The sequence below is a fragment of the Ursus americanus genome, chromosome 12 (assembly GCF_024610735.1).
Source record: "Ursus americanus isolate L20-20 chromosome 12, mUrsAme1.1.p, whole genome shotgun sequence".
Lineage (NCBI taxonomy): Eukaryota > Metazoa > Chordata > Mammalia > Carnivora > Ursidae > Ursus > Ursus americanus.
In genome coordinates, this window is record NC_142138.1 from 43109956 (window position 1) to 43128620 (window position 18665).

General features: G+C 38.8%; 1 protein-coding gene and 1 long non-coding RNA gene across 3 annotated transcripts in view; both read right to left on the reverse strand.

Moving 5' to 3' along the window:
• Positions 1-18665, reverse strand: part of LOC148109178 (uncharacterized) — a 150562-nt gene that overhangs the window by 23953 nt on the left and 107944 nt on the right. The window lies entirely within an intron of this gene.
• On the reverse strand, positions 1716-12149 carry LOC148109179 (uncharacterized). The gene is made up of 3 exons (XR_015726306.1): positions 10863-12149; positions 10431-10515; positions 1716-6415 (listed from the first exon to the last, which is right to left on the reverse strand). It is a non-coding gene; the product is annotated as an uncharacterized LOC148109179 (long non-coding RNA).

Genomic DNA, 18665 nt, shown 5'->3' on the forward strand with positions numbered 1-18665 from the left:
GTATTAAGGAAGGATCAAAAAATTGACTCAACAACCTTAAAATGCTAAAAGATGGGTAAAGCGAGAAATGATAGGATCAAACACATAATAAATCTCACTACTGATTTCTAGAAATAATCCAAGTTCAAAAATCGTGTTTGAAAAATTGGTGAGAGAATCCTAGAGAATCCTATTGGTAAAATAGAAATGTCATCGAAAAGGGGTGCCTGGGTGTCTCAGTTGATTAAGCGTCATGATCCTGGGATCCAGCCCTGCGTCAGGCTCCCTGCTCAGTGGGGACTCTGCTTATCCCTCTCCTCTACCCCTCCCTCCCCCTCCCAAGCCCCCCAAGTGTGTGCACTCTCTCTCAAATAAATAAATAAAATCTTTAAAAAAAAGAAGAAATGTCATTGAAAAAGTTTGAGAAGAAATTGGTATATACTGATTTTTTAAATTTGTATTATTGGTATGGGAGAAAAAGGGTGCAAGTGAGGTGCAGATATAGATAAGAATGGGGGGCACTAAAAGTGAGTAGCAGTCTGAATTGTAATTTCAACTTCAAATGAACTTTGCCCTTGATTGGGAATGTGGGCAAAATTGACCAGATTTCATACATTTTATTCTTGTTCAGCACATAGCGGACGGTTTTCAAGATCAATAGTTTCCAAGCTTTTTAAAAAAGTGATGCTAATCTGTTTTCAAAGATAATCTTGTGTAAAAGCCCAAAGTACTTAGCAAGCGGTAAACGGCGGCTCTGCCTAAGGCTAAAGCAGAAGCGATTGCCAGGGCCCAGGACTCCACTCCGGCCACCCAGACTGCCTGCCTTTTCTGTATCTCTCTCTTCTCCTGCTCCAGAGGATTATCCAGAGGTAGGGATTCCTTGGAGTCTTAGAGGTTCTGTAAAGACTCATTTAAATGCCATATTTATAGTCTTCCCAGTTTGCTGCTCTCTGATCAGTGATACCATTCACATCTATTTGCCTGGATAGCAAATATTGGTTTCCTAGTGGGAGGAAATGATAATCCCTTTTAACCAATACTTAGTACCCTTCACTTTGGTAAATATCAAGTTAAATTAGGTCTTGTTTTTTCCATGGTAGGTGAGCTGTTAAGCTGGGCATTATTTATTACCCTTTCCTGAATGCAGACATAGAATCTCTGCCCACAATTTGAGAAACAGGGTTCAATAGTAACAAATATTTGGTCAGGTTCTGAATAAGAAGTTACTTAAAACTTTTTGGTTCTGGATTTTAAGAGAGGACAAAAAAATCTGGACATCTTCCTAACTTTTAGCACTTTTTACAAAGATGTCTTTTTCTCATCCACTTTTAAAAGTGATTGACGATCTATTGGAAGTTAAGTTCTGAGTCACACTATATATTTAACCACTCATTCTGAGCCATCACTGATGTCTTGGGTTCTGTGCTCTGAGGACCGTTTTGAAGATGAAACTGAACACTGAGTTCTGAACTTCCTGCTACTTCTGGCCAGACCCAGAACCACAGTGTACATTACACTGTAAGACTTACTAGTGATGGAGGGAAGAATACAATGCCTTTCCCCAAATGTGTTTATTAATTCTCGGTAGGAGACATTAACTTCTTTAAATATGAAAAGTATGTATATCTTTTTTATAATTTTTATAATCTGAAATGAATATGAAATCTCATCATCATTAAGAAAAAAAGAGTTAACATAATTCCAATGCCAAATAATAGGAAAGAAAAACGGTCCACATCATATCAATCAACCAAATGTTTCATAACAATGTGTTGGTAAATTACTATCATTATTTAGTATAATTAAGAATTCTATAATAACACTTGTTAGTTTACTCGATTCAAGATTAAAAACCACCAAAATGGGCATTATTAATGCTGCAAAAGTTTGTTTTGTTTTGTTTTGCCTGGCCATAGTATATTGTGACGCTCACTGGAAATAGAACTTCAAGGGTTAAGAGAAATAAACAGGGTCCAAAGTTTTCTGTGATTCTGTAGCCCTTTAATCATAGTGCTCCTGGAACAGAAGAAGAGTGGGGATGGACTAGAACAGCTTCAGGGAACTAGCTACTTTGGAACACTAAACCATAGTCCCTGAGCAAATTCCATTTTAACAATAGCCACAGAGTCCTTTCTAAAGTATTGCCTCATCTTTAATATTTTAAACCCAATGCCTTAAGTGATATACTGGTTATTTTCCTCTCTCTAGATGATTCCTGCTTTGATGAGTTACTTTATGTCTCAGGGTTTCAGCACATGGTCTGCTGGGCATGGCAAAAACATTTCACATTTGCCTGCTGAGATTTCTGTATACTTCTGACAAGCTGTTGGATTTAGGGGTAAAGCAGATTTTCTCTGAATGTGCTTCTTTGTTCTATCTTGGGTTTTAAAATAATTTTCTTATAAATCCTCAACCTTTTTTTTTTCTTATTGAAAGTGAATGAAAAATAAGCAGAAACCTTATTATAGCTTAGTTTGGGCCTAAGCAATACAATAGAAAAGCTTTGAAAATCCATAATCTTTGTGACTGAAAAGTTCATAATTTTTGGTTTCTTACAAATTAAAGTTAAATAGCTCTGTTGTGGGAAAACTATAACTTGAAATATCGCTTTCCAAGGTTTGAGCATAGTAGGTGCTTACCAGGTTCACATCAATTATTTTCTTCTGAGGCCATCAGGAGGTTCTTCCTCCATCTACCCACAGAATTATTATTATTCCAAAGTAATCCCTGAAACTCTCACAGACCTGGAATAATCATGCTTCATGAGCATCTGAGTTCTTTACTTACTAAACTCTGAAACTGGACTTTCAAAGTCATCATTGTATTTCTTCTTGGGAGAGGGGCGGAGAGGAGCACAGGGTGTGGCAAGGAGCATGGGCTTTGGTGTTACCCAGACCCATGTGGGAGCCCAGTGCCCCCAGAAGAGTCACTGCCCCTCCCTTGCCTCTGTCTCCTCTTATAAAACGGAAGAAGTAATACCTACCTCTAAAAGTGTCCGTGAAGAAATGAGATTACCTACGTAGAGTGTGGTTCGGTAACTTGCAATGGGAAAGCTCAAGAACTGAGCATTGCTATTATTGTTGCCATTAATATCCAGCGTGTGAAGTAACAGAGGAGAAAAACAAAACTTAAGTGTTAATGTATTTATAAAGGTGTATCTTCTGTGTCTGTACTAAGTTAGCACTTTTTACAGGTGATATGGAGAACATGAGAAACCTGTCATTTTCTAGAGAGTATACGGAAGCATCAGATTTCAACATTAAGTTATCAAAAATAATTTATTGTATATTTATATGAATATGGAACCAGGAATAGCACTGGGAGGGGAAATGCAAAAACAAAAAAATCCTGCGACTTTATGTAATATCCACTCAATCCTTCTAAGATTCTGGGTTAAACAACAATAGTTTAATTTTTCCTCTGGCCTTTAAGTTTTACCCTGTAATACATTTTGCTGTCACCACAGGTAATAAGTTTTCTATTGGAAAGAGCCAAATGAAGGTCATATCACACTTTTTAATACTCTTTATTTTAATGATATTCTATAAATTTGATAATTAAATGAATCAGCTTAATAAGGCTATGAAACCAGAGTAAAGCAAAGGGCAACTTAGAAAAAAATCTTCCTAAAACATACATGTCAATGATAAGCACTATCCCAGTTTACCCTTATAATATTACCTAGAAATTTTAATATACTGACTCTTGGCTCCTTCTTTCTTACTTGTAATTAAAATCACTCTATCCCAAATTACTTTTTAGAAAAAACTTAATCCTCACCCCTTCCCCTTTTCCTTGCACCATTCTGCAGCTGCCTTGCTTTTAACTTCTGCCCTGTTTTCTCTAGAGCTCCTTGTCTAACATCAACCAAGCACATCATTGCCTAAAATCTCCCCTAACTTTCTTCCTCACTTAGATAGACTGGCTTAATGCAATCTTTCCTTATTTTTAACTCATAGGATATACAGTAGAAAATCACTATATTATTTAAGATTTTGTCATAACAAGTAAGAAATTATACTGTAATTATTGATATAAGGTTCAAATCTAACATCTTGCTATTTGTTTTCTATTTTTTCCATCTATTTTTTGTTTCCTTTATTCTCCTCTTCTGCCTTCTTTTGTATTAATTGCACAAGTTATATTATTATAATTTACCTCTTTTGTTAGCTTATTAGCTGTCTTTTGTCTTGTTATTTTAGGGTTGCTTTGGGGTTTACAGTGTATATCTTTAACATGTCAGTCTGCCTTCAAGCAATATTTTGGCATTTTTACATAGTGTAAGAGACTTTGAATATTATATTTCTACCTCCCCCCTCCCAGCCTTTGTGCTTTTGCTGCCATCATTGTACTGCTACTTATTTTATAGTTACCATAATACATTATTATTTTTGCATAGCAGTTATCTTTTAAAGAGATCAAATAATAAGGGGAAAACCATCTATTTTCCAGTGGAGATGCCCTTTCTGTCTGCTCTGCATTCTTCCATGCAGATCCATATTTCCCAGTTGGGTCATTGTCCTTCCGCCTGAAGAAATTTCTTGAGCAGTTCTTGCAGTGAAGGTCTGCTGGCGATGAATTCTTTCACCTTTGGTATGTCTAAAAAAGTACTTATTTTGCCTTTGTTTTTGAAAGATATTTTCACTGGGTATAGAATTCTGGATCATGGTTTTCTCCCCATTAATAGATGTTGCTCCAGCATGTTCTCTTTTGCACTGTTTCCAGTGAGAAATCTGCTGTAATCTTTGTCTTTGTTTCCTTCTACCTAAGGTATCTTTTTTCTTTCGCCTTTGGCTCCTTTTTGGATGTTTCCCTTTATCACTGGGCGTGGGCAGTTTGAACATGATCCTCCTCTGTGTCATTTTCTTTATTTCCTGCACTTTGGCTTCATTGAGCTTCTTGGTTCTGTTGGTTTATACTTTTCATCACATTTGAAAATTTTTCGGCTGTTATTTCTTCAAATATTTTTTTTCTGTTCCTCACTCTCTTCTCCTTCAGAGACTCCAATTACATGTATATTAGACATCTTGATCGACTTTTTAAAAAATTTTTCTTTTCTCTCGGTTTTATTTCAGATGGTTTCTATTACTATCTTTGAGTTCACTAATTTTTTCTTCTGCAATGCCTGCCTAATCCTCTGTAATTCCGTCCAGTATATTTTTATTTTGCATATTGTTTCATCTCTGGGAGTTAGAGTTGGGTCTTTTTGTATCTGCAAGGTCTCTATTTCATTTTTTGATGATGTGGAATATAATTATAATAACTGATCTAATGTCTTTGTCTGCTAATCCTAATTTGGTCAGCTCTGGGTCAGTTTCAATCGATAACTTTTCTACCTGTTATAGATTATATCTTCCTGCTTCTCTATATAGCTGGTAATATTACATTGGGTATATTATGCATTTTAACTTTTTGGATGCTAGATATTTTTGTATTTCCATAGTATTGTTGGACTTTGTTCTAGGACACAGGCTAAGTTACTCGGAAACAAGTTAATCTTTTTGTGTCCTGCTTATAAGATTGGTAGACAGAAACAGAGGAGCACTGAATTTAGAGCTAATTATGCCTACTATTAAGGCAAATAGTTTTTATATATTCTCTAGTCCCCTCTAAACCTTGAAGTTTTTCTGTCTGATGGGCAGGGCATGGGCATTATTCCTAGCCCTGTTACTTTGAATCCATTTGGGTGGTTCTTTCCCAGCTGAAGGCATATGCTTCCTGGCCAAAGGTAAAATTTTCTCCTTTCATGGCTGTGCTTATCAGTACACAACTGAATATCTGAGAGGACCCTCTGCAGGTTTCTGGGGTTCTCTCTGTGTGTCTCTCTTCTCTCTAATACTCTTTCTTATGAACTCTAGCTGCCTTGGTTTCCCTGGACTCTCAGTTCTACCTACCTTCTAAATTCAGGGATTCTTCCAGATTCCATCCGAGTTCCCCCTTCCTGTGCTGTGACCTGGAAATTCTCTGAGCATACCATACCCTAAAGCCATGGATGGATCAATAATAATAATAATAACAACAACAACAACAACTTTTGGACTTAATAACTTATGAACTCTATAACTTATAGAGACAAGGGTCTCATGATACACAGAAAGACTGGAATCTCATTCTCCAAGTAGGCATCTTCCGAGGCAGTGATATTCTTGATTGTACATGATCCTACATGAGCAGGAAAAAAGCAGTTGGAGGGGGACAGAGAGAAAGGGTTTTGAGGGAGTAGGCATAGCAAAATTGCATGAGTTCGTCATGGGTCATATATCAGGAGAGCAGAACTTTAGCCATCTTGCTTGTACCCCAGCGAGATGGGAATTCTGCCAGTTGAAGTGACCCCAGCAGCAAGAAGCAATAGTGTACACCATTCTTGAGGCTGTCGAAGAAGTGGTTCCTCTGAAAGCTACCACAGGTTCCCCTACTGGAACCAGCAGATGGACATCTGTCAGATAGAGCGCACAAATGCCCAGTCAACATTAACCAGAGAAGCAGTGATGTACCATGATTTTGTAATGGTTCAACTAAATAAAAAGACTGATGGCTGTTTCCTCTCCTCCCTGCCCTCAAGCCCAAGAGAGCTTGAAAAGGGAGAGGAAAGGAAGAGCAGTAAAAAGGCAGCTCTTAATCCCCTGTCTTTGTCCTTTGAGCCACAACCAAGCCAGGGATATTTGGAGGGAGGTGAAATTAGAGTTTTTAACTGAAGTTGACCGGAAAGTTATGTATTTACCTGAGTCTGTTGGGAGATCGATGGTTAGAGAAAAATAAAACCACTTCATGTTTGTTTCCCAATGACTTCAAACTGCTAGATAAATTGGTTACATTTTTATCCCTAGCACATAAGAGCTATTTGCTAAATTAATCAATAAACCTTGGTTATTTGGAATTGTAATTTTTAGACGATATGAGTAAATAATGCAAATAAAAATATGTCAGGACTGAATCTTAGCCATTAGGCAGCCACCTGGATGTTCCCCCATTTATTCTGGTCAATGGAACTCCGTCATATGAAACTGATTCTTGAATATAGAAAAATTATTTTTAAATTTTCTTTCTACTATCAAATTGGATATTACTTTTGTGTTGTTTTCAATATTTGTGATGAATTTCTCCCTTTCTCTACATTAGGAAAAACAAGATGGTTTTACATATATCTGTGTGACAGTTCTTTGCTGTAAAAAGATAAGTGACCTACTCAAAATAACCCACACCCTCATTTAGCATCAAATGTTAACCCATGAATTTATACCACCCCATGTGATAGGTAGACTCCTTACCACTAGATGGCCTGATCCTCTCAAAAAAAACAAAACAAAACAAAAAAAAACAAGCAATTGAATATTGGAGATTCTGACACTAATTGCCTTGTAAGGAAAGTGAACCTTGTAAATTCAAGTAAGTATATGAGACTGACGTATTTTCATTGCAATAAATAAGCTTTAATTGACTTTTCTTAATATTTTAAAAAAATATTCCCACTTCTACTAATACATTTTAATTAATTACTCTCCATTTCATCTTTTTCCCACATGGTATGTGCTATTTTTTTCCTAATGCCTTTTAAAATTCTCAGAATATCTTGCTATGTTAATCATTAGGAATAAACTAATTCCCATTATCACACATTTTTCCAAAACACATAGTTATAGTTTCATTGTCAGGAACATACTCATTGTCTGAAGCATTTCATTGGGGGAGGGGGAAGGAGGCTTCATGGTTAAAAAACAAAAAAAAGTCCATTGCTCTTCCATAAAAATCCTTTGGAGTTCATAAAGCATTAAAATTCTTTAATAAATAAATACTTTCGATATAATTTTCTTTTACATTCATAGAACTTGCAATTATTCGGGGCTGAGGATTAATTCTGCAGCTAATTTGGAGACCTCAAATCCCTGTTCCTCTCATAGTACAAGTTGCCTTTAGGTTATTTCCCTGCTCATTAGTACCTCGACCACAGGACGGACAAGGAAAACAAAAGCTCTGCTCTTTTCGAAATGCACTCCTGGAATATAAATGACTGGGGCTGCAATAACTCATGTCCTTTATTTAGAAAGGAAATAGATAGAAAAGAATTAAAGATGAGATGTGTCAGGCACAGCTTTCCGTACCAAGCCCCACAGGCATAGCAAGGCTGAGACAAGTCCAGCTTTTAAAAAGCAGGAATACAAGATCTCTTGTCCAGGTTCTTGGAATTTTCCTCCATTCATTCTTGTGAGCATGATTAAAACTGCCTGACGTTTCGCGCTTTCCGTGATCGTGCCATTTTGTAAGCCCAGAAAGGTGACACCACCTGTACACAGACAATATACGTGTTTCTATGAAACCTCCACTTTATTATATATTCCTGTACAGTTTGGGTACTTCTTATCTTTGCCAAGATTCCAGAAATTGAGCCCTGAGGGGATGCCGAGGTTAGAGCTAGGGCAAATGACCAAAATCAGGGTTACTAATCCACGGGGGTAGAAACGCCTTGGAGATACTTTGCTAAAGCCATCCTGGCTGCGTTCAGAAAGTAAAGTTCAGACTTGCTGATATATTTCCAATTAATCTATGAACCACAAATACATAAGATAATAACAATTGCTTTCTGGAGTTCTTAGAGGTATTATTATTATTATTATTAGAGGATTACAGATGTAATCCTAGTACATTAAAAGATTCTCAAAAACCTGCTATTGTCATTAAACTGAGCTCTAATAAAATATAGTCAGTAATGACAATAATCTTTGCTATTTAATTATTTACAGTACCTACTAACCAATTTATATTATTATTGGATAATTTAGAAGGTATCTCAGAACCTGGCAGTATCTCAGGGTCCTTGGCCCCCCATCCAGTCAGTCACCATTATCCATTAGAGCTCTGAATGAACCCAGCAGTCCTATATAAGCTAGCATGACTGGCCCCATCCAAAACCCCTTAGAATTTCTATCAAACTTAATCTGACCTCTCTGCCTTCTGTATCTTTTTATGACCCTTTCATATCGTGATTCCACACCCTCCACTATCTCCGTGGATTACTAACCCTGACTTTGGTCATTTGCCCTACCTCTAACCTTGGCATCCCTTCAGGGCACAATTTCTGGAATCTCAGCAAAGATAAGAAGTACCCAATCGGCCACTTTCACACTTGTGGGAGGCTTGTCTGATGGCCAAGGAAATTCAGGCAATCAGACTTTACTGATTCTGATGAAAGTAGCAGACACATTTCAAATTAGCTTCTGCAAAAGAATTTATTGGCAATGATTCTGACTCCAATTCCAGTGTGGAAGTCGGGAGTCCCCACACTACCAAACAATTCTTCTATACCAGCTGCGTGTCCTACAATTCAACTCATTTCCGACACTATCCACCTGAAGATAGCATCAGATCCCACAGGTTAAGGGCTCAGTCCCACAGGACTCTCCCCCTCCACCACCCTTCAGAGGCCAGTCACAAGCCCTGATTATCACTTGTGTTTCTGAACAACTGGCTGTAGATTGGAGGGTCTAATGCCCCACTCCCTTACTTTCAATTAATTTGGTAGAATGGCTCACAGAACTCAGAGAAACAGTTGACTTACTAGATCACCTGAGTAGTGTGAAACTGAGTAGCTCATTTGAAATAGAGTCAGGAGGCCAGAAATAGAGAAAGGGGAGCTCCCATGCCCCACCACTTGGGATCAATTGCAGACCCAAACCGGAAGAGTACTTCACATTCCCAACATGAAAAAGCCTACTTTACTATTCCAGCAGGAGGAAGGGATAAATTCTCCTTGTTTGTCAACAAGCTCAGCCAATAAGAAAATGGTACAACTCGGGCAATGACAATCCATCATCATCCTGAACTCTCAGTTTCCCACAATAGACTTTCAAAGCAACTTCTCGTAATTTCCTCTTGTTCTCTATAAAGTAACAGTCCTCTCCTTTCATCACTGGACTTGACAATAGTATGACAGAGCTTACATGTCTGACTTGAAACTCCTCTGCTATTCCTGAATAAACCCATTTTGCTGGTGAAATAACTAGCTGTTTTAATTGTAAGTTCAACATTATAAAAAGACCTCAGGGTATAATTTAGGAACAGGCAGATGGCAGAGATATATAGGACAAAGTAAACAGAGGGCACAGAACTTCTGTGACCTCTCTGAGCACACCACTCTCCACAAATCTCCACCTGTTGACTAACCTGGAAGTCCTCTGAACCCTATTCTTTCAGGGGTTTATGAAGGCTTCACTTCATAGACATGACTGATTAAATCAGTGGCCATTGGGGACTGATTGGATCTCTAGCCCAATCCTTCAGGTGGGAGCAGGGGGAACTGAAAGTTCCAACTCTCTAATCACATGGTTAGTTCTCCTGGCAATCAGCCCCCACCCTTAGGTGGGGTCCAAAAGTGCTGCCTTCAACGTTATTTTTATGTAGCCAACATAGCTTTCAAATTAATACCATCTTTGTTCATGGGAAGATTTCAAACTTACCAGACGTCTCAATCCAAATTGCAAATTCTCAGGAAAGGATATGATTGGCCCAGTCTAGGTGGATTGTCCACCTTGGAGCAATCAGCTACGGACAAGAGACAGACTCATGTAATGCAAATATAGCAATCCAGGGTCCACTCTTATGTTCTCAGAAAAGAGATGTGTCATCAGATACCCTGAATGGTGTCTTTTACATGGTATCTCTCCTGTTTTCCCCTTATTTTCTGTTATCATGCTACCATTCCTGGCCCTTCAAGACAAGTAGACCTGCCCATTCATTCCTCCCTAATACTTTCCTTTCCTTTCCTTTCTTTTCCACCTCTGACTTCTTTCATTCACTTTCACTTCTCTCATTTTAACTTCTTGGTTCATACGTCAGCTTCTGTTTCTGTTCCTGGTCTGTTTCTGATTTCGTACCCTTTGACCACTTACCTGGCACATTGAACTTCAATTTTCTTCTATGATTTGTGCCTTAGCTTTCTTCTCTTGACCCAGCAAATCCACTGACCACCTCAGATGAAGGATCCTGTTAATAATCACTAAGCTCCCTTGGGGAGCCTGGCTGGCTCAGTTGGTTAAGCGCCTGCCTTCGGCTAGGGTCATGTTCCCAGGGTCCTGGGATCCAGTCCCACATTTGGCTCCTTGCTCAGCAGGGAGTCTGCTTCTCCCTCTGTCTCCCGTTCCCCCTGCTTGTGCTTTCTCTATCAAATAGATAGATAAATAAATAAATAAATAAATAAATAAATAAATAAATAAAATCTTAAAAAAATAATAATACTCACTAAGCTCCCAGAAAAACACTCCCTGGTCTTTTGCCCATTTCAGCAATGGTCCCATGTAAGGGGAGAGAGAGAACACAAGCCTGTTACTGCTTCCAAATGAGTACAATATTCCTAGAACATTCCTTTGATCATATCATTCCTTGCCTCAAAAATTCTTCCGTGATTATTTAGCCTGATAGTCAAAGGTCTTTCAAAGTTAGGTTCCAAACTACTTTCTCAACCTTTTCTCTCATTATTTCTTTACGTGAAGGCTCTAGTGCATGCACATTCCCTAAATGCTTTGCACCAAATTGTACTGCGAGTCTGTTGTATGCCAGGCACATGGGGCTCTATATATACTTGTTGCCTGTGTAAATAAATGCACAGCAAATGTTGGTCTGGTGTAAGTTGTTTTATTTGACCCCGAACAGTTTTCAGTGTATAGCTGTATGAGAGATGTGAGAGATTATACTGAATTGGTACTGACCCTATGGCATACACTAGTTTTAATATTTTTCTTTTTTCTTGTTTGTTTTGGTTTTTTTTTTTTTTTGGTTTTGATTTTTAAACCAAAATTCCGATGACAACATATTTCCTATTTGTCTTTTTTTCATAAAAATAGAGTGTAGAATAAAAAGGGAAAATATCCTAGCTATTTGCATATGCTGGTTGTTTGAATTCCAAGATAAACAAAAATTTACTGTATTCCTAAATCCGTCCTTTACTAAATGCCAGGAACTTGAGCTGTATTGTGAAGCCATCTGTAATTTTTTGCCCCTAGGATCTTTTGGCCTCTGGACAATACTGTTGCTTATCCTCTTTATCACCCCTAGCCAAGTAAAATGAGACAAAGCCTGTTTTGTATGCAATAAGGGGAACCACTTCAAGTTAAATTCTTTAGAGTCTGTTCTCACATTATTTTGTGTCACAGATACAAAATACCTTGAACTTCATTCTTTAAAATCTGCCTTTTGGAGGTCAGAATGAATCACAAACACTAAAAAATGATTTAAGTATTATTTATTTGCTAATATATGAAGATACTCTATTATCAAAGAGATGTTTTACTCTTAAACACTGTCTCTTTTAGTTCACCACATAAACCAAACTTTAGTGTGGCTATCAATAAATATTTGTTAAATGAATGAATAAATGAATAAAAAAGTAAGAGAAATGTGCATTTTTAGTCAATGGCAGCCACATTATTTTTTTTTTAAGATTTATTTATTTATTTGGGAAAGAGAGAGAGAGAGAATGGGGGAAAGGGCAGAGAGAGGGAAAGTGAGAATCCCAAGCAGACTCCCCACTGAGCTCAGAGCCCCACCTGGAGCATGATCCCAGGACCCTGAGATCATGACCGGAGCTGAAATCAAGAGACAGCTGCTTAACTGACTGAGCCAGCCAGGGACCCCAATGGCAGCTACATTAAATGGAGTTAGATACAGGTCAAATTTTAAAAGGAATTAAAGAAAATAAAATACCTAATAGAGTTAACTAAATTCATTCTATTTTCTTCATTCCATAACTATATTTCTCCTCTTTTCTTTAAAAATGAAAATTGTATTTAAAAAATTTTGATCTTCAGAATTTTCGATATTTACATTACCATAAAAAATTAAATGCTATTTACTGCTTCTATACTGGATTTTTTAAATGCCTTTTATCATGGCATATTGATCTTTAAATTATTTTATTCAATTTGATAACCATCATGTATGCAAAGGGGTGTCGGGGTAGGGTTGGCATGGTGTCTCGGCCTGAGTTCCTAAAATTGATGCTGTGATAATTTTTGGATGAAGGTTTCTTGGGTTTGTTTTGTAGTGGTAAAAACCTGTCTTATTAAAGGGCCATTCGATCCTTGCTTTTTTAAAAATCATAATCAAAATCTCTTTAAAGATTTTTTAAATTCCAGAAAATGTTTATTATATATGAGACTCATTCATGAAAGTTATATTCCAACAGCTTTTCACTTATAATATTAGAAATCATACTGCCAATTATTTTTAATTTATGATATAATTTTGAGCTCTTTTAATATATCTACTAAGACTGATAGCTTACTAATAGACTGAGGGTCCTTACTCTATGTCAGATATTATGTTGGGGGTTTTATATAAATTATCTCACTGAGTCCTCACAATAACCCTATTTGTGCCCATTATGCAGATTAAAAAACAGAAATTGAGGAGCAAAGCAAGGTTCTCAAGATCACACAGCTGACAAATGACAGGACCAGGATTTGAAACCAGACTCATCTGATGACAGAGCCTCTGGTCTTCAAATATGCAACATCACAGTGGGGTCGTCCTACTAGTAACACAGTCCCGCTTGGGGGCATCTCGGAAAAGCAAAGCATTGAGGCAGAACTTTCCTTTGGCATGCCTTCAGGTCTTCAGTACAGATTAGTATTTGCCTGCTTGCCCAGAGACAAATGGAAACTGTACAACAGAAAACAAGTTAGGAGCTATTGCATTTTTAGGGTTAGTGCACTGTGGTAGCTCCTACATCCTGGTACACCAGACCCTATGTCCTTTGGGAAATGGGTTAAAAACAGCCTTCCTTAATTATGGAAAGAAAAGATGAAAGAGAAGTGAAGTCTGGAGAGCTGCTTTAAATTGTGTGTGAGGATGAGAGGATGACTGTTTAAGGAAAAATAAAGGGACCCTCTCTACCCCAACGGGAGAAAATATCTACTTCCCTACTGCTCATGCAGGCATCTGGATTTTCCTCTTTACCTGGTCCTGCATGAACCTGACACCTCTGGGAGTTTTTCAAAGTTAACTTGTTCCCAAATGGAATGCAAAGGAACAGCATGCTTTTACATTTCTGTTTGCTGGTTTAAGCCAAGAATGATGCTTCTAGATAGCAGTGGGAGTTGGGTATGTGGCTGAGTGCAGCACGTGGTCCCTTAATTTTATTAAAGTTCCATCCCACAGACTGAGGTTGTTAGATGTCATCCTAAGTGCGTGTTAAATATTTCTCACTTGTGAACTTCGACCTTAATTTATTCTAGACAGGCCATGTGTAGCTACTCACTTTTAAGCCCTGACACCAACATTCCTCTTGTGTCAATGTTTCAGGTCATACTCCTTGGGCATCAAGTATTCCCAGAAACAGTCTAGCATTTCCAAACATTTTTTTAAAGACATCACTGATGGCTCTTGGAAAGAAAGACCAAACTAGCATGCTAAAGTGCAATCTCTAAAGCTGAGTATACAATAGCTTTTTAAAAAAGTTTTTATTAAATTCCAGTTAGTTAACATATAATGTAATATTAGTTTCATGTGTACAGTTTAGTGATTCAACACTTCCATGCAATGCCCAGTGCTCTCATCACAAGTGCCCTCCTTAATCCCCATCACCTATTTCACCCATCCCCCACCTACCTCCCCTCTCTGATAACCATCAGTTTGTTCTCTATAATTAAGAGTCTAAGAACACAATAGCTTTTTAAAAGGTATTTTTGCAATACTCTGATCCAGTTTTCCCCTCATGTTAAGTTACATTTGCATTTCACACACACACACACACACACACACACACACACACACACACACTTTCTCTCTCAACGTCTCTCTTCTGGGAATGAGCCTTCGGTTCCCCAGCCCTCTCTCATACCAACCCTATCACTACACTGAAAGTGCTTTGTTAACATCACCAGAAAATTTTATATTGCTAAATTCCAGTATCTCTTTTCAGTTCTTTTGTTGTTGTTAATCCAATTAAGTTCCCCATCCCCTTATTCATATAGCAAAACATACGGAAATTTAGTCCAAACAAATGTTCTCTTCCACCCACTCATGGGGGATAGATGCGGCATGATGCAGAGGATTTTTCCAGGACTCCTCAAAGTCCCTAATAGGACATGCTGCTGCCAGTGACCATGTCTGCCCCAGGTGGAATCTTGCTAAATCCAAGACACTTAACTGAGCAATGCTGAGCCATTTTATACTTGGAACTTACATCACCATGCAAAGCACCTACATGCTTTTCTTTAAATAGTTTCTGATTTTGGTTTCCATGTAAGTCCACTCCTGATTTTCTTTCAGCTTTTTTTGGCAATTCTTTCTTAGTCTCTTATGTCAGCTTCTCATCCTCAACCTAACAATTAAATGTTGGTGTTCCTCAGAATTCTGTCCTAGGCCCTCCATTCTGTTCTCTATCTTTTCCCTGAGAACATATCATCAATTCCTATGACTTCGGTTATGAATACACTGACAAATCCTAAGTTTATACCTCTGACACAGATCACACTTCTGAGTAACAGATCTGAATAGGCCACTGCCTATAGGACATTTCAAATTGAATGTCTCAGAGGCATTCCCAAATCATCCAGTACGTCCAAGGGTAAACTCAGGATCTACTGTTCTTTCCCTCAGTATCTGGTTCCATTATTCATCCAGTTACTCAAGTCATAAACCTCAGGGTCATCTTTGATTCCTACTTCTCCCTCATACCTCACATCCAATCAATCAACTTTTTAGATATGATTTACCACTGTCATTATACAACGGAGAGAGCACCCTTGACTACAGATGCAAGCACCCTAATTCTCCGGATGGGTATATCTCCTTTATGGATCATTTATTACTAAACACTGAGCTGAAGAAGACCACATCTGTGACAAAACACCCCTCCCCACCTCCAGTGATGGTAGTTGACTGCCAGGGGGCCCGGCAATAATACCAGCTATAGGTTATGTGCAGTTCCTGACACTAACACCAACTCCATCCATTTCCCTCTCACATATGTATGACATATGAAGCTCTCCTTCTCTAATCCTTACTCAGATTTCATATTCTAAGCAAGTATTCCAGTGTTTGGGACAGTTTCTAATATATAGATATTCTGGCTTTTTCCATCAGTCTTTGTGGGCTGATTAATGTGAGCCACTAACGACAAATAGATCTATGTTGTAAGTGTTGATAAAATCCAGTTTCTAAATCTGCGGGGCTGAGAGCCAGATCATAGGCTGTGGTAAATTCACCGAGATAATCCATCCTGTGGGGCCTCTTGAAAGGTAGCCAATTGATCTTGCCTGGAGATACCCATGTGCTTTCCATTTGAAATGTCTCTGAGGTCTTCTTGGGAAGATGCCTAAAGCCCATGAAACATTAGTTGAAAAAAAATACAAAACTTCTTGACTTAGTATAAGACATGCACAGACTTCCTTTAGTGATGGGGATTATTTACAAAAATATGCTGAAGTCTGGGGTAGCAAAGGGAGCTGCTTCACCAGCCATTTAGAGCACCTGGATCTGGTGTCCCTCCTATACTATTAATCATAGTGGGGTGCCAGGGTGGCTCAGTTGGTTAAGTGACTGCCATCGGCTCAGGTCATGATCCTGGAGTCCCAGGATCAAGTCCCCCATCAGGCTCCATGCTCAGCTGGAATTCTGCTTCTCCCTCTGACCCTCCCCCCTCTCATGCTCTCTCTCTCTCTTTCTCTCTCTCATTCTCTCTCTCTTAAATAAATAAATAAAATATTTTTAAAAATAAAAATAAATAAACATAGTGGCTACACAGATTTAAGAATGTGGTGTTTCTCGTAATAGTAACCTAAATATAAATGCCTTTGTTGGGGTGCCTGGGTGGCTCAGTCAGTTAAACATCTGACTCTTGATTTTTGGCTCAGGTCATGATCTCAGGGTCATGAGATTGAGCCCCATGCTGGGCGTGGAACCTGCGTAAGGTTCTCTCTCTCCATCTTCCTCTACTCCTCTTCCACTCCTCCCTACCCCCTGCCCCCACACACTTTCTCTTTCTCTAAAAGAAAGAAAGAGAGAAAAAGTAAAGGAAGGAAAGAAGGGAGGAATGAAGAAAATCTAATGAAATCATCTAAAATCTTGTCCTTCCCCAAAAAAGGAATAACCACCCTATGAAACATGCCTTTGGGGTCAGGTTTGTGACAAGTCATCTCTGAGATGACACAGCCCAAATACAGTTACCTCTGGCACATGCAGTGCCTATCCAGTCCAGGGCGCCATGGCTAGGACACCACATTGGGCTCACAGAAAGCATCCTGCTAGAATCATTGGAGCTTATGCAGGAAAGAATTAGTCGGGCTCTGTGTATAGCAGACATTTGAAGGCTTCAGGGACTCCTCCAGTGGCTCATCCAGCAGAGAATACAAACTGCTTTAGGAATTTAGAAAGATGAGAAGCAATGAGGTAAAAATAGACAGAGGTCTTCAGCCTTCCCTGATTGCAAGAGTTGAGAAGGTAGGGCATTCCAGGAGACAAGGCTTGACCACATCAATGAGCTTTGAAGAGACCAGCCTGCAGAGGGCAGAGTGCGCAAATCAGGCCCTCGTTAGGAATACAATTCAAACAGGGGTTTAGTAGCAGATCGTACAGGGCCGGGAGAGCCAGGAAGAGGAGTTTAACCTGGAAAGAGATCAAGAGTCAGGAAGACCAACCAGGTGACTATTGTAACAACCAGGGCCTGAGGATGTGAACTAAACTGATTGCTGTAAGAAAGAGAGGCATTCTGAAAGGAAAACGGTGTAGTGGAAAATAACCCAACCCACAGTTATAACCAGCTGTCATGCAGAAGAGATAGTGCAGGCCCAGCACCATGAATATCTTGGTGGGGTCCATAAAACATATTCCTAAACACACTCCTTGGTTTCATTTCATCACACAAGCCTTGATTCTGGAACATTTTGCTGTTCCCTATCTGAGCTACAGAACTTTTTGCAAAAGAAAGATTTCTGGGCTTCTAGAAAATTGTTGGCCCATTGGGCAAGGAAATTATCCTGGCCCCTCCTCTCTCTTTGTCTTTCATATATCATCAGTCACCAAGCCCTGCAGATCCCAAACCTTCCTTGTATGTTCCCTTTACTCCATCTCCACCGCTTCTGTTTTCATTGATGCATTTGGGTTCCTGCCATAGACATCTAGAAAGTCATCCATCTTCCAATCTGGCCTCTTTCCAACCCATCCACCACACTTCTATCAATGAACAGATAATCTCTGTAAAACACAACTCCTATTATGTCAATTCCCACTTCAAAACACTCAATAATTTCCTACTAAATGTGTTTAGGATGAAGTTCAATCTCTTTATCTTAACATACAAGGTTATCACAATTTGGCCCAGATGTTGCAGGCAAATGTATTTTTTTTTTTTTGGCCACATAGTATTTTAATACATCTGGGAAAACTCACATCAAAATCTATATGTTAGGCTTCTCTCAAAAAATAAAAAACATCTGGCAATATATGGGCCTGCCTTCACAGTGGCAACATCAGGCTACAGTAAGGAATAGTTGCTCATTTGGACCCTGTCTGTGCCCTCTGGTTTGTCACAGTCTCCACTCTCCATGTTGTATTTTGCTTACCTCTTCACTCGCTGACCTCGTCTGCCTAGCAGCCTCTGCATCCATTTTTGTTTGTGACCTGTGGATACCCTCCCAGCATCTCCTCCCTCCCTTTAGAACATTCTGCTTTTACCCCAACCCATCCTTTACCTA